We start from the raw sequence: 14,664 nt of genomic DNA on the forward strand, positions 1-14,664 counted from the left end.
TGGGCCTTGAGGCTGTGTAGGGCTATGGGAAGAAAAGCATGACACAGACTGCAGAAATAGTTTTAGATGGTTCCTGGTAAATGCTGTATGTGTTCTGGTCATTATTGTTCAAATGTAGTTTTATGGGTTTTCTGAATCTTCAAAAGAAAAGAGTGAGGAAGAAAATTTACAGTTGGGGCACTTTGTTTCACATAAACAACAAAGACACAGTTTGCTCCATATTTTCTTGAAGAGGACTTATTACAAGGCATTTTTTAGTTCTATGGGGATGCGGTCATTTGCAAAAATTAAAAATAAAAAATACTCCTGTTAATGCACTATCCATTATTTAAAGCTGCAAATGCACTTCTGTTCTGGAGTCATATTCTGAGTTCATTCATCTTTGGGCACAACATTAACATTTGGTGCCAATCTGGAGGTTTCTGGAGGAAAATGGTGTATTCAAAACTACTCTGGAAAAAATGCACAAAAACTCCAAGGGAGAAAAATGATCTCACAGTTTGGAGAAGGAGATGGATGCAAAGCTGAATTTCAGAGTAACACTAGCCTTCCCATTTGAAGGCTTGCATGGCTGAGGATGTGTAAAAAAGCACTTGGAGTAGTTCCAAATTGATTTCGTACAGACAATACATGCTTCAAAATACTATTGTGTATATAATGTTCCATGCTGTGTTGTCTTTTATGTAACCATCTCAAATGATGCTTCAGCTTTTATGAAGCATTTGAGAGTCTCTGTGCTGCCTCTGATAGTATCTCTGACCTCAGTTTGGAGAAGTGCTCTCATCATATAAAACCAGAAATTCAGTGCCCTTCAGGAGAGACAGGACAAATGCAGAGGGGAGAAATAGCAATGAGGTTCATGGAAAACACACCTTCTGAAGGGAGGCTAAATACATTTTTAAACTAGATAAAGGTAAAAGGAGTTTAATTGCAAGGGTCTTCTGTAAAGAGAAACAGAATTAGCGACACAGAAAAATTCAGGTTAAGAGGGCCCTCGAGAGGTTTCTAATCCAACCTCTCCCTCAAAGCAGGGGCAGTGAATTCAGACTAAGTTGCTCAGGATTTTGAACAGTCAGATCTTGAAAGCCTTCAAGGAGAGAGAGTCTCACTCAGTCCATAATGATCCTCATAGTAAAAAATTGTCTTTCTAGACAGCCAGAACCTCCCCTGTCCCTGCCTCTCTTTAGTTTATGACCATTGCCTCTTGCCAAGCACCTCAGTAAAGAGCCTGTCTCCATCTTATCTGTAAGTTCCCCATAGGTATTGAAAGGCTGCTGTTAAGTCCTGTTCAAGCATCAATTCTCTCCATCCAAGAGAGCTGTTCTCTCCATCCAAGATACATAAGACTGTAAAAAATCCCAAATAGGTTGGCTGTGAAAGGCTCAGCTTCAGCAGAAGTCCCAGTAATGAGTTCACAGAGGTTTGAGAGGGGGAATGTAGGCACCCTCCTCTGTCATTGGAGGTTGCTAAGAATAAATTAGAAAAATGTATGTTTGTCCATCCACAGGGTGGGAATGCCAGGGGATGTTCAATGAACCCTCAAGGTACCTTCCAGCCTTATTTTCTGCTGTTTTGATTTCTTTCTAGAAGAGCACGTGAACACAAGCTCTAGTGCCAGCTTAGGGCTATAGAGCTACATACATCACAAGACTGAGCCCTAGGTGCGTAATAAATCTCAGCATTTATTAATATTTCAGGAAGTTATGAATGCCTGAAAAATAATAGGGAAATACAGCTATAATGGAAATAATGTTGTAGCCTGAATTACTGCAGTGGTAGCAGATGTCCATTCTGCATATGTCTAGTCACCTGAGATAAACTGAATATGCTGTCCTTTATTTTTTTAAAGGTCAAGGAACAGGTTTGTCAAAAATAGACCTTTAAAAAAATCTGTCTAGCAGTTTACCTTAACTTTATTTAGTAATTTTTAAAAAATATTATTTGTCTTTATAAATAAATATCTATGTGGACTAGATTGCTAATGATATTACTATAGGTATGGTTTTACTATAGCTACAATAGGTGCAGAAACCAGGATTTAGAAAGTTGTGAAGCATGACATTACTAAAATAAAAAAAAAGAAGTCAGATTTGTTTGATATCATACTGTTCCAAACTATGCAGGAATGGGAAGAAAAATAGTGAACCAAATTCTCAGACATCTCCCTTTGTCATTTAGGTTTTCCAGATGCAGGCACAAAAGCCCGTGAGGTGCACCAAATTGGTGCTGAGTCTTCAAAATTTTACCTTTTGGTAGTAGGATGCTCATCAAGACAGCTGAGGGTTAAGGGGTGAGCCAGCCCTGAGCAGTCTAACACATCACCCAGCCCACTGTCCACCAGGTAGCCTGTGTATGTGTCTGAAAGCAGCATGCAGGGGGAAAAAAAAAAAAAAAAAAAAGCATAGCTCTGTGTGTCTTCAGACAGCAGGGACCCCTTTCTGTCCTATTCAGTGCGCAACTTTGTTCACGCTCTCTATTTCTGAAATCCTTCCATGTTCTCTTCACATCTCCATTGTAGTCTTACAAAAGAAATGTGTTTTCTTCAACAAGGTTTTGATACCCAGAGAAAGAACACCCACCTATTCTCTGTGTTCGTTTCTGCTCTACTGCTACAACCTGCTGAGTGCAGAGGGAGCCTTTTGCTTCCATTATATTTTAAATAAAATGATAGGCTGTCTACATAGGCAATCCATTAGCCTTACGCAGCCTAGTCACTGTTAATTATAGGTTTTAGACTTCAGTAAGCTGGGTCAAAATTCTCCATTTTTCAGTGGAAAGCTATGTCATTTAAATGCTCTCTTCTGTGCACCACTCATTCACAGTTCTGCTGCTCAAAACTCAGCAGCGACTCTTATGTGGTAAGTGAACATCTTTTTTTTCAGTTTGTGCTCAGAACAGAACCTAAAGCAAAAACCTCATGAAGCAGAGTTCACTCTGCAGACGAGTGATTTATTTCACAGTATGTTGGTGTGAAGTGGAAAACACCTTGTAAAGTTGAAGCTCTTAATGTTATCTAAGAGATGGAGCTGTGAGGGAGAAAGTGAGGTTGTGGAGTCAGTTTAGAAATAATGTTTATTTCAGTGTTTGAGGGTTTTTCCAGAGCAAAGCTTGAGTTTGGGACCAGAGCCAGCAAGGGATGTTTATTGCAAATGTAAGCTTTTCAAATAGAAATGGAAATTTTATGTAAAACTGTTTAGTCAACTGTCACTTTGTGTTAAGCTTAAAAAAAAAAAAGAAAACCACAAGTGCAATGTGTTGCTTTTTAAAAACCATTTCTACCGTGTAGTTCAAGGAATTGATCTGTAAAAACCTTGATGCTGCAGGTTTATATTTTTGTGGTGTGTTTCGCATGCCGCGGCCGAGGCCCCGGTATTCCCCTGTGCTTGCCCGCAGGGGGTGCCGGTCCCCCAGAGGAGGGAGGCAGGCAGAGCGCACTGCCCTGCCACCCACCCTTCTCCAGAGCTCTGTGCGGGGCGACTGTGTGTGCAGGAAGGAGGTGTCCCCCTGGCTGGCTGTGTTTGGGCAGGGAAAGTCCTTCCCCGACCAGAACAGCTCCTGGGGCAGTTTGGGGAGCATCAAGGAGGCTCTGGTTTACGCGGAAAAGGGACAAGGATGCAGCACAGTCTCCAGCTGCTTCTCACCTCGACTCCTCCTTGGGCATGAGGCAACCACAAGGGAAGGAAAAGATAATGCAGCCCTGCTTTCTCCTCGGGAAACCTGAAGTGACAATTTCTAGGACAGTCTTGAAGCCTTTATTATTGTTTTATTGCTGTTGGTTTTTTTTACTGATAACTTCCATGTAGCGTTATCCTAAACCACAAATTATTCAAGATAGCAGAAGTTGTCCTTTCCTAGCAATATAGTGAAGTGTTTTAACTGATAGGAGCAAATAATAGGAAGATTTGCTGAAGAGAATGAAATCAGAGTACTGAAGCCATGAGAATTTTGGTGGGCTGATTCTGTATGAAACTAACTGCAGAACTCTGGCAGACAAGAACAAAAGCTACTCTCGTGGCATCTTGTCACCTTTTTCTGGTTTGTTGGTTTTTGTTTGTTTTTTTTTTTTTTTTTGTTTGTTTGTTTTGTTTGGTTTTTTTTTTCCCTTTATAATAGAACAGTAATTTTTCGACAAAATGGAAAAAGGGTCTCTTCACTCAGGAGGCATTTAAATGACAATGTTAAGGAATTGGGGTCAGATATTTGCACTATTGCCTAAACACAAGCAATGACTTTACATCACTGTTACACTTGATTTCCCACTAAATTTCTCTTAGACTGTTATTTGTTCGTGAACATTCAAAATAGTGATAGAAGAGTTACAGTGAAGAAGGAGCTCAAACCTCATTCAATTTCAGTAGAATACTGCACAAAGGTTTAATAGAATACTGCACAAAGGTTTAAACAAAGGAAATCTTATAAGCTGCTAAGTCAGTTGGAGAATTTTAGTGATCAGTATTTGAAGACATTGCAGTACTGCTTTCATGGATGCCTTTCTAAAATGTCCTAAAAATGGTAGGGTCTCTATTAGAGCTGAGTAAAAAAGAATAAAATCCGATTGTAAAGTGGTCATACTATATCTGTATAAAACCTAGTCCTCTCATACATTAATTTCTAAACTTTGTGGGAAATAAAGCATTCAGGTTGTGGCAGACCAAGTGTCTAGCATGCTTTTTTCTTATGAAAGCAACTGATAAGTTTAAATGTTGCAGTAGATGTGCAGTTCTACCTAAACCAGTGTTTCTTTGCTGGTACCATATGAATAGCAGAAGATAAAAAAAAGGATGGTTTACATATGTCACTGCAGAGATAAACAGAATGCTGTTCAGGTTATTTCTCTTTATGACTCAGTATTAGAGTGACAACTATTTGAAAGTAATTTAATGTCCTTTCATTAAAGGGTAATGATATTTCTATTTTATGAGAGTTGAATACCACACAGGTTTTGCTAGAAATACAATTCTTTCATTTTCTTTAATTGTTCTTCTGCAGTAGCTTCCTGTGAAACTATTAAGTCATAAGGTAGCTTTTATTGAACAGAAGTCTGCATTAAAGCTAGCCTAACACGATTCAGTTGAAAGGTTATTAATACCTAATGTGTCAATGTCTTCACTAAAAGTGGATTTTCATTTATGCATCAAATTATTACTATTAAAGTTCAAAACAAGCGTTATCTTGCAATTTAAAAACACTGGACCCTATTTTCCTTGATCCCTATGGTCACTCATCAAATCCTAATTATGGAGGTACTTCCCCCTAGTGGACAAGAAGATATTTCTACTACAGTGTTTTTCAGACCCATTCCAAGTTTGATTAGGATTTAGGGAAGAGCATGTCTTTAAAAAGGCAGAGAGCAGGAACTGAGCAAAGAATCTAACTGCAGTTTGTGTAGAAAAGCTCCATGATGTACATCCAAATCTCTGAAAAAGATTATTGTCTACTAAGACAATAAGGAAAAAAAACAATATCTGGTGATTATATTGTTTTTAAAGTCAATTTTATAAACCTTTCCTACTAATACATGTGCATACCAGCATACCTTTTTTATAAAAGAAGTGGTAGTGAAATTTTTTAACCATGTGCTATGTAAATCACATTAAAATCTCGAGCCCTTGTGTATCTTGCAAGGAATATGGACTAAATTTGGGCTATAAAGATAATGTAACTGGCTTGTAGACAGTTTCTCTTAAGCATAATGTGCATGTATAAAACTCAGTGGAGTAATATAGTTCTTCGTATTCCATGAGAATTTATAATAGTGGCAATAAATTAAACATCAGTGTTTACCTTTTTCCTTTGCTGGCCTAATCACCAAAACCTAAGAGCTGCTTAATGGCCCTTTGATGAATTTTTAGAAGAAATGAGGAATCTGGAACTATAAGAGCAGTGAACATATACACACGTTGTACATTGCTTAGACACCTCATACACAAGAAAATGTTGCAATTCATTAGAGGGAAAAAGGAAGCATAGTTGGAGAGCAAGGGTGTTTGTGACTGCCAAAGCATGTCAGTAAAAGGACTGAGGGCAGCTGAATGCAAGAACAGGTCCATGCAAAAATAAAATTAGAAGTTAAAAAAGAAACAAACTACAGAACCTTTCACAGTTCATTTATTTCTAATATGATGAGGGTTGTAACAAATTTTGTTTGAACACTTTAGACTGAATTTTTCATGTTCAATTGTAAATAATAATGATTGGTCAAACACATTATTTTCCAATATTTTCTCTGCTAAAATTGCCAAGCAGAACATTTAACTAACAAGTTCATTCAAGGTTCAACCAGTACTTTTAAAACTGTTGTTTTTTTAGCTCACTATTCCTTGTGGTGGTGCAGAAGGAAATTAATTTTAAAATATTTTTTTCTCTTGTCCGTGTTTTGCTCTGCCACTCCATTTCCATCCAGGAGGAAAAAGTGGAGGAAATATCTGTGCTATTCAATCTGCAGATACAGTAGTAATTACAAAATGTTTAAACTTCCATATGTAAGGAGAGGATACTCTGTTACTCAGACTAGGACTGGGTAAGCTTCATGATTCATGTGGCTTGACTGCTCCTGAGATTTTAATTAACAGAAAAAGCCTCTTTACACTTGTTGGCAGAAGGTAGCTAAGGACACTGACCATCACACAAGCATGGTGTGGATGCTCTTGAAGCCTTCCAAAAATCAGAACAAGTTCCATGAGATTTTCAGACTTTTTTTTTACAATTTACCATGTCAGCAAGCAAATCTCCTTTTTTCAAACGTGGGAAAAGGTGGGGAAAGATATAAGGTATCTAACAACTCTAAATTATCCCCTAACATAAACTTTCCATAGCTTATTTTAATGATTGGTACATATTCCCAAATGAGGATGTGAAAATATATTATTTTTCTGTAGAAAAAGTCTAAAACATATAATATTCCATTAAACTAATGCTTTGCTGTCATCAGGTTATGTCCCATAAAAGTCAGCCCCCCAATAAAAATGCTGTTGCAGAACACTTATGACTTTTATGTATTCCCCACTTCTCTACTGCATTCCAGAGAGCTTTCCTGCCTAATGCTGCCCACTGGAAGACATTTTGTTGCTTAGAATTGGTTCTCACATCAGCTGCAAATGTTTTAATTCATTATGAACTATATGGGGTGGCCTAGAGCTCTGAATACAGCTCATTGTCCCAGACATATTGAATGCCACAGCCAGCTGAACCACTCCTCATTCAAGCCAAGTCAAGTTATAACTAAAGAAAAATACTATTTCTACAATAGCCAACATGGATACAGAAGCTTTTTGACACACAAGTGGCAGAATATAGAAGTGTTCAATATACTTGTGCAAAGGTCAAATCTGGGTTACCACTCTGTGCTACTGCCAGTCTGCCCCTAATCCAGGTTGTGGGGGGCTCAGCTCTCGCACATTTACACTCAGTAAATGTGCTATCAGCACACAGAGTCTTTTGTATTAAACTCTTTGCCTGGAATTTCATTCAGCTTCAGCTCTTCTTTTTCTCTGGTGATTATTGATCTTCAGTATTGACAAACTTCTCTGGAAACAGTTTTACCCTTCTGTCTTCCATCTTCTGGAAGTGCTCATACGCCTTTGGCAGAACAATCGTGATCTGTTGTACTTGATTGAATTATTGACTTCTTAACTAAATAATTAACTGAATTAGGAAATTGTTAATTTATGAATGAGAAAATGGGAAAAATCTCATTGAGAAATTTTTCCACATGAAACTTATGTTTTGCATTTTTATGTAAACCACCAACTGCTCTGAAAGGAAAATGTAAATACAGTTGATGCATGTGGCACATTACCAGCTCTGGCTCTCATTCAAAAGCAGAAACCTGTGTGTCTTACTGTTAGGAGGTAAGAGTGAGCCTGGGGCAAAAGAATGGGAACAATGACTTATTTGCTTTATTCTTTAACAGAAATTGTTACTTCTGTGTATGATGGTAAAGCCCACACCATCTTGAAGTCCTCAAACATACTAGAAATTAAGGTGTTGCATAATGTACCATTAACACAAGGAACACTATGTTTGTCAGATATAAAAATCACAAATAAAAAGACTTCAAGAAATAATCCAATTATGCTTTGGAAATGCCAGCAGAACTTTTAGAGCTAGGAATAAAATAGAATAAAATAAAAGCATGGTAGGATGATTTCTGCTCTGTCTAGTTAACTAATGATGGAATAATTAAAGCTTTTGCTCTTTTGCATCAGTAAAGGGGAGAAGGTCTTCAATATGTCAGCATAATAGCTTTCATAAGGAAGACATGTCATGGTGTTTTTTCCATTGTTGTACTAAAATTCAAGTGATGAAATCTGATAAAGCACAAAATGTCCTTTGCTTGGAACATCATCATGTTCTATGACAAGTCTAAGACAAGTTGGAAGAGAAAAGTTGAACATGAGGTGTCAGAAAGTTACTAATACTGTTCAAATCCATGAATCATTAGCAACAGATGTAGGTAGAGTCAATGAAAAGTTGTCTGTAAATTACATGAGTAAAATTGGAGAGCCACTGTAGTGGTTTTGAATGGGTTTCTACCCATGTAGCTCATGGAGAAGTACAGTGCAAAGATGTTAAGCTCCTTAAGAAGCCATGCTTCCAAAGAAAGATGAATAAATAAATGCAAACCAATAGTGAAGTAAACATAATTAAAGCTAGCTCAGGCATGTGCTTAGGGAAAATATGAGTATAGCTTTGACAGGGTTTTACAAGTTGATCTTTGTTCCAGACATTTGTAGGGCTCAAAACACATATCATCACTAGTGACCTAAACCAGTTCAAAGCAATAAAAAGCAGCACCATTGTGCCAAATGGAGTTTGCCTTGACAGAAGCAAAGGAAACTTCATTTTGAGTATGGCACAAAGGGAAAGCATGAGAATTGCCTGCTTATCTTAGTCCATCTTATGCTGAAAAATGCTTCAAATGCACTTAAAACAAGAAATCAAAATGCACATTTTCTGAACATTATCATTTTCCTCCACATAATTATTGCACATCTATTACTCTTTTGTCACTGGATAATGGTGTACGCTTCCCAGAGCACAGCCGAAAAGAAGCTGCATTAAAGGCTGGAGCAAATTTCTCTTGAGGAACTGAATTGTGCGTAACTGGTGCCATCGTTGTGTGGCTCACACAAAACATGCCCTCCACCTTCTCAGACAAACACACAGGGGTGCCCTTTTAAGAGTATATTGAAAACAAGCTATTTGAAGAAGTCTGTTTAGATAAAAAAAGAATAAAAGCACACCTTTTAGAAACTCTGTGCCACATTTCATCTATTTAATGTGGAGATTCTGTAAAGTATAGAAGAGGTCATTTCCCCATGGGTGTTGGAACTGATTATTTTTTAAATTTTTGTCTGCCGCCTATTTCTGGATCATCTGAACTTTCTAGTCTTTGTGAAGCTACAGGACAAACTTCCCACTCTGCCAGTAAATGGAAACCTTTCATAATTCAATCCTTAACTACTTTCTTTGAGTGCTCTATTCTCCTTCCAAGTTCTGTTGTGTAATCCCACCTTTGCCATAAAGCCTTTCCCATTGAAATTTCTGGTTGAGATGAAGGAAAAAGACAAGGTCAAGTAAAAGTAGAAAGAATGTTCCCAGACAAGTCCTCTGACGTGACCTGGCAGGGTAAGGGAAAACAGACATTTCAAGAACTGAGCTGTGCAAAGTATCACACACATGGATATCCAAGCTGGATGGAGGCTTCCCAGCTGGGTGTAGGCAGCAGCCTTGTTCCAGCAGTTTAGCCACATCTCTTGACATGACTTCAGGTAGCTTCAGAGTTCCTTAAGCTATATCCTGAGCTTCCTAAACTAACATATTCTCCATGTGTGAGCTTACACATGTGACTTTTCTGCAACTGCTGTATTTCTAGATACAAAGGAGTAGCAAAATTCAGCAAATTGAAAAAAAAGATAAGTGTAGATTGTATATAATGAAAAATTTCTGAAGACAGTGGAACAGCTTATCCAGAGAAGTGGTGAATGCCCATCCCTGGAAATGTTCCAGGCCAGGTTGGATGGGGCTTTGAGCAACCTTGTCTAGGGGAAGGTGTCCTTGCCTATGGCAGGGAGTTGTAACTGTATCATCTTTGAGGTCCCTTCCAACTCAAACCATTCTATAAAATGAGCAAATTCTGGATGGTGACTAAAGGCACCAGCATTCCCTGCCCTGGGGCTGACAGGTTGAATTATTGTTGTCAAGCCTAACCTGTCTTGCATCTGGCACTGTGCGTGACAGTGGGCAATGTGTCAGCAAAGCACTCACTTCTCCAGGACCTCAGCTGAACAAACAGTTCTGAGTTAGCCCTTTGCATGGATTTTAAGTAGAATTTGCAATGCTGGTGCACTTCCAAGCCCAAAATAATTCTTTCCTTTCTCTTCTAGAAGTATCATCTTGCTTGTTTTGAATTTCTAGTCATTTTGTAGACTTTCTTAGAAGATAGTGTTTAATTTAGATGCTGTGTTTATTTTTGCATATGTGTGTCTTTGGAGATTTGGTTTTATTTCCCTGAATCTTTAAATTATTTTGTAGCCAGTTTTTAAACTTTGAAAGTTAATTAAATTCAGATGTTAACCTATATCACCATATTTGAAAATGGCAATTCTACTTGCCACCTTTTTCATTGTTAGTTTGGATATAATTAGGAAAAAGGAGGGAAATTTTTATTGTACTTAACAATGATCAAAAATTGAAAAGAGTTTTATAAGTCTTTTGTCTTCAAGTAAATTTTCTGCAGCTTTCCCCCTTTGATATGTGACTTGATGGTTGGGTTTGTTGTTTGGGTTTTTTTTAATCTTCTTCTATATGTTGGTTTAATGAATGATTTAGATGTCTGTGGTGTCAAAAAAAAATAAGATACTAGATACCTATCTGGATACATTTGCTATTTCGTTGTGCATTAAAATGCAAAATTCATTTTGAACCTTGCTTGGCTGTTTGGCAGCTCTTTTCATTTCAAAGTTGTACTCAATTCAAGTTTTAATAGGTTTTCTGATTTCATTTAAAAAAGAACAAAGCCAAGGACTAGAGACAGTGTTCTGGGTGGAATTTCCAAAGCCCTTAACCATCTGTCTACATGCAGTCACACAAAAAACTACAGTGTATGATGCAGGTATCTAGGCTACCTATATAATCATTTATGCACAAGGTTGCTTTGGCAATGCATAAATAAAATACAATAAATAAAAAAGGGAAAGGACTTAGGGTGGGTAGGGACCCATCTCATATATGACAGGATGCATTAAAAGTTGTCCCAATTTGTCCTGACCTGGTATTGCTTTAAGAACCAACTTGCCCTAGCTGTCAAATGCTTTAAATACACAAAACAGGAGGTTGCAGCCACACAATCTAACCAAAAGTTAATATATTTGGACAAATAGCACTGATTTCCTCCAGCTTTGAATTATATTCATATTATAATTATCTCCTCAGGAAGGAAGGAAGGCATTAACATTAAATGTTGATGCTTGGAGTAAAGCTGCTGTGGTTTTACCCCTAATATGCAAGATTCATAATTCCTTTGTACAGACATGGATGCGTTCTTTATAGACTTCACAGATTCCATAGGAATAAGTATCAGAACCACTACCAGCCCCAAAACGCCCTATTTACTACAGAAAGTTCCCAAATAGCATGCTGATAGCCACAGAATAAGAAACTTCATAGTTCCTACATATTTTTCTCAAATTATTAGACCACTGTTTTGCACAAAACTAATTTATTCATCTTTGTGTAAATGTTTCATCATTTATCTGTCAGCAAAGTCTGTCCTACATATTGCTTTTATACAGTTGAATATTTTGCACTTCCCTTGTGCTTTTATGAATCAAACATAAAGACCTCGTTCATGAGAAAGAAATATGCACAAGGTCAGAGAAATGAGCTTTGTGATATATTGCTCTGAGCTCAATGTAGAAATAGCAATTGCTACCATTGTATACTGCATGCTGAAAGCTGAATTAATTTCTCTGCGTTTTACATTCTGCTTGATTCCCCCCTGCCTTCTCCACTGGAAAATTCTACCTTTCCTTTTGAATGCTACATTCCCCAGCATTCTTTTAGCTAGAATAGACCCCTGTGATGATTGCTACTTTGCTAACTTCAGGAGGCACCAGAGGCAAAAAGAGTTGTTTCTCTGGCTACCTCACAGCTGGGTCCTAGGAAGCTATTGTGCCCTCCATCATCCACAGAAGGAAGGACAGCACAGGACAGAGAGAGGCAGCAACATGTAGAACAGCCTCAGCCACACCTCAGTGCCAGATCATGGCATGGTGCAGCAGCCAGTGCTGAAACTGGGGTCATGCTGAAAGCAGCAAGACTAGATAAGCATGGGCTTATATCTCCTGGAGGAGAAACCTTTAGCCACATAATTCCCAGTTTCCTCAGCAATGAAACGACTCCAAGTTGTGTTTCTTTCCCATTCCTCTGTCTGCACAGTGGCTAAAATAATTTCCAGGAGTACAGAGGCAATTTTTCTAAAGCTGTCTATGTATTAGCAAGTAGGACAGATCTTAAGGATGGTTGTAAGTGAATCCTATTAATTGAAAGGTAATAATTGGAATACTGAATATTTTATCAATAGTATTGAGTATTCTTCTACCTAGCATTTGTTGTTTTTTGCTTTTTTGTGCAGTGACTGACTCTCTGATAAAGATCTTCCTAAAGAGGACTTAAATAGGAGTACAGCTAGTGAAGACTTGAATAATGATGCCCTTGCCACCATTAACCAGGAAGAATGAAGCAAACATTGCTTTTGTTCTTTCTGGGAAGCAAAGCAGAGGCTTCTTAGATAAAAGCATATTTCTTTGGAAAGAGAGTCCAAGGTTTCATTTCACTGGACATAGTCAAACCAGCAGCAGAAATTTTTCTTTGACCACAATTGTAGCCTCTGTGATTATGTACTTGGCCCACCAGCCCTCTAGAAGCTTATTTTGAATTTTTCAGAGTGCTCCTATGATTTGCATCTTGTTTGTCTGGCTGTCTGATTTCAATCAGAAACTTGAAAAACTGAGCAGGGAATGCCAACATCTACCCACACATTTCCATCCTTACACAAGAAACACACACCACCTTGAAACTTCCCGAGGGGCCTGGCCTGTGCGTTTAGATGCGTTACACGCAACTGAATTTCAATGTAAAAGGTTGAGCTGTCTCATAAAGGAGCTTATGTCTTCCTGTTCTCACTTGTGCTCACTTGTTCTGATATGTTTTTTTCCCAGTTCACTGTAAGCAAAGTGAAACTCAAAATGTGAAGGCGTCTCTTCAGGTATCTGAAAGGTAGCCACCTTGTTCTCAAGGAGGTTTGGAATAAAGAACAAATTGAAACAACAAGTACCACGGCTGTGAAAATATCAAAATGAAGTTATTTTGGCAGAAAGAGGAAGTTGAACAGCTTTCATATAGCACAAGCAGTCCCTAAGCAATACTTTTAAATGCTTTGCTAGATAGCACGTCTGCCTCATTCAGCAGGAAGACAGATTTTTCCTGATTAATGCAACCCCTTGAATCTATTTTTTGTCTATACATTCTCAAGGTCTCTCCATACTGTTTTTCAAAAAAATCTGGGTGTCTGAGGGCTTTTATTTTTTTTTAATCTGAAACTTTGTAAAATGACATAGTAGCGCAGACTGCTAGGTAAAGATTAGATATTGCTTAACTCTGAAAACTCCCCCAGTCAAAAGCCCAGACTGTTGTATTGTCATATACACAATTTGCAGGTGGAGATCTATTTCACTGTGCTAGAAAAGAATTTTAATTTTTTCATTTATTAAAATGCTTACCTTGCCAGCAAATTAGCATCCTAACTCTAGGCTTGACCTACAGAATGATTAATCTTTCTACATACATGTTAATACCTTTCATAATGCATCAGTTCAGCTGTCCTCACTGCACAGCCACCTTCCACCTCATCAAGTTTGTGCCATAATTTTAAAAAATAAAACCTTTCATTTTAAAAGTGTGTGTTAGAAATCTGCTGACAATTATGTGGCAGAGAAATAGAGAATTTAAAACAAGGAGTTAAAGTGTGTCAGAATGAGGACATGTCCTTTAACACAATGTTTACAATTTTTAATTAAAATGGTTCAGTATAAATCAAACAGCTCTTTTTCTGTGGCACAGATTACACAGTAGGAGGGACTGTCCTTTTTAAGTCAAAAGAGTTGATTTCTGAGCAGGATGTTAAGGCAGAGAGGAATGAGGCGTGTAGAGGACAATGTCCTTCTTAGAGAAAGGCATGGTAAATTTGTATTTCTCAAACGTTTCTGAGGTTTATCTGAAATAGAGGTTAAATCAAATCTATCTTGTATGGCAAGTAACACAGAAGAAGAGAGTCAGACTCCATAGCAGGTTTGAGATAAATCCAAATGGAGAGGTGAGTAGATGAGTTCCTCTGCTCCTGTTGAAACCTGCCAGTCACAAGCATCAATTTGTAACATATCTGTGCTGTTTTCAGACTGAAAATACCACATAAAATGATGCCAGCTCAAATCAAGATCTTAAGATCTGGTGTTTGACTACTTTAATCTATGAAGACACACACAATTTTGGCAGAAATCAGTAATGAGCATGGTAGCAGCACTCAGGCACATTATATCCTCTTTAACAATTCCATCCTCTGCATTATTTATTGCTAATGACCTTCTAACTTCTAGAAGCTTG

This window comes from Vidua macroura, chromosome 3, assembly GCF_024509145.1.
Source record: "Vidua macroura isolate BioBank_ID:100142 chromosome 3, ASM2450914v1, whole genome shotgun sequence".
Classification (NCBI taxonomy): Eukaryota; Metazoa; Chordata; class Aves; order Passeriformes; family Viduidae; genus Vidua; species Vidua macroura.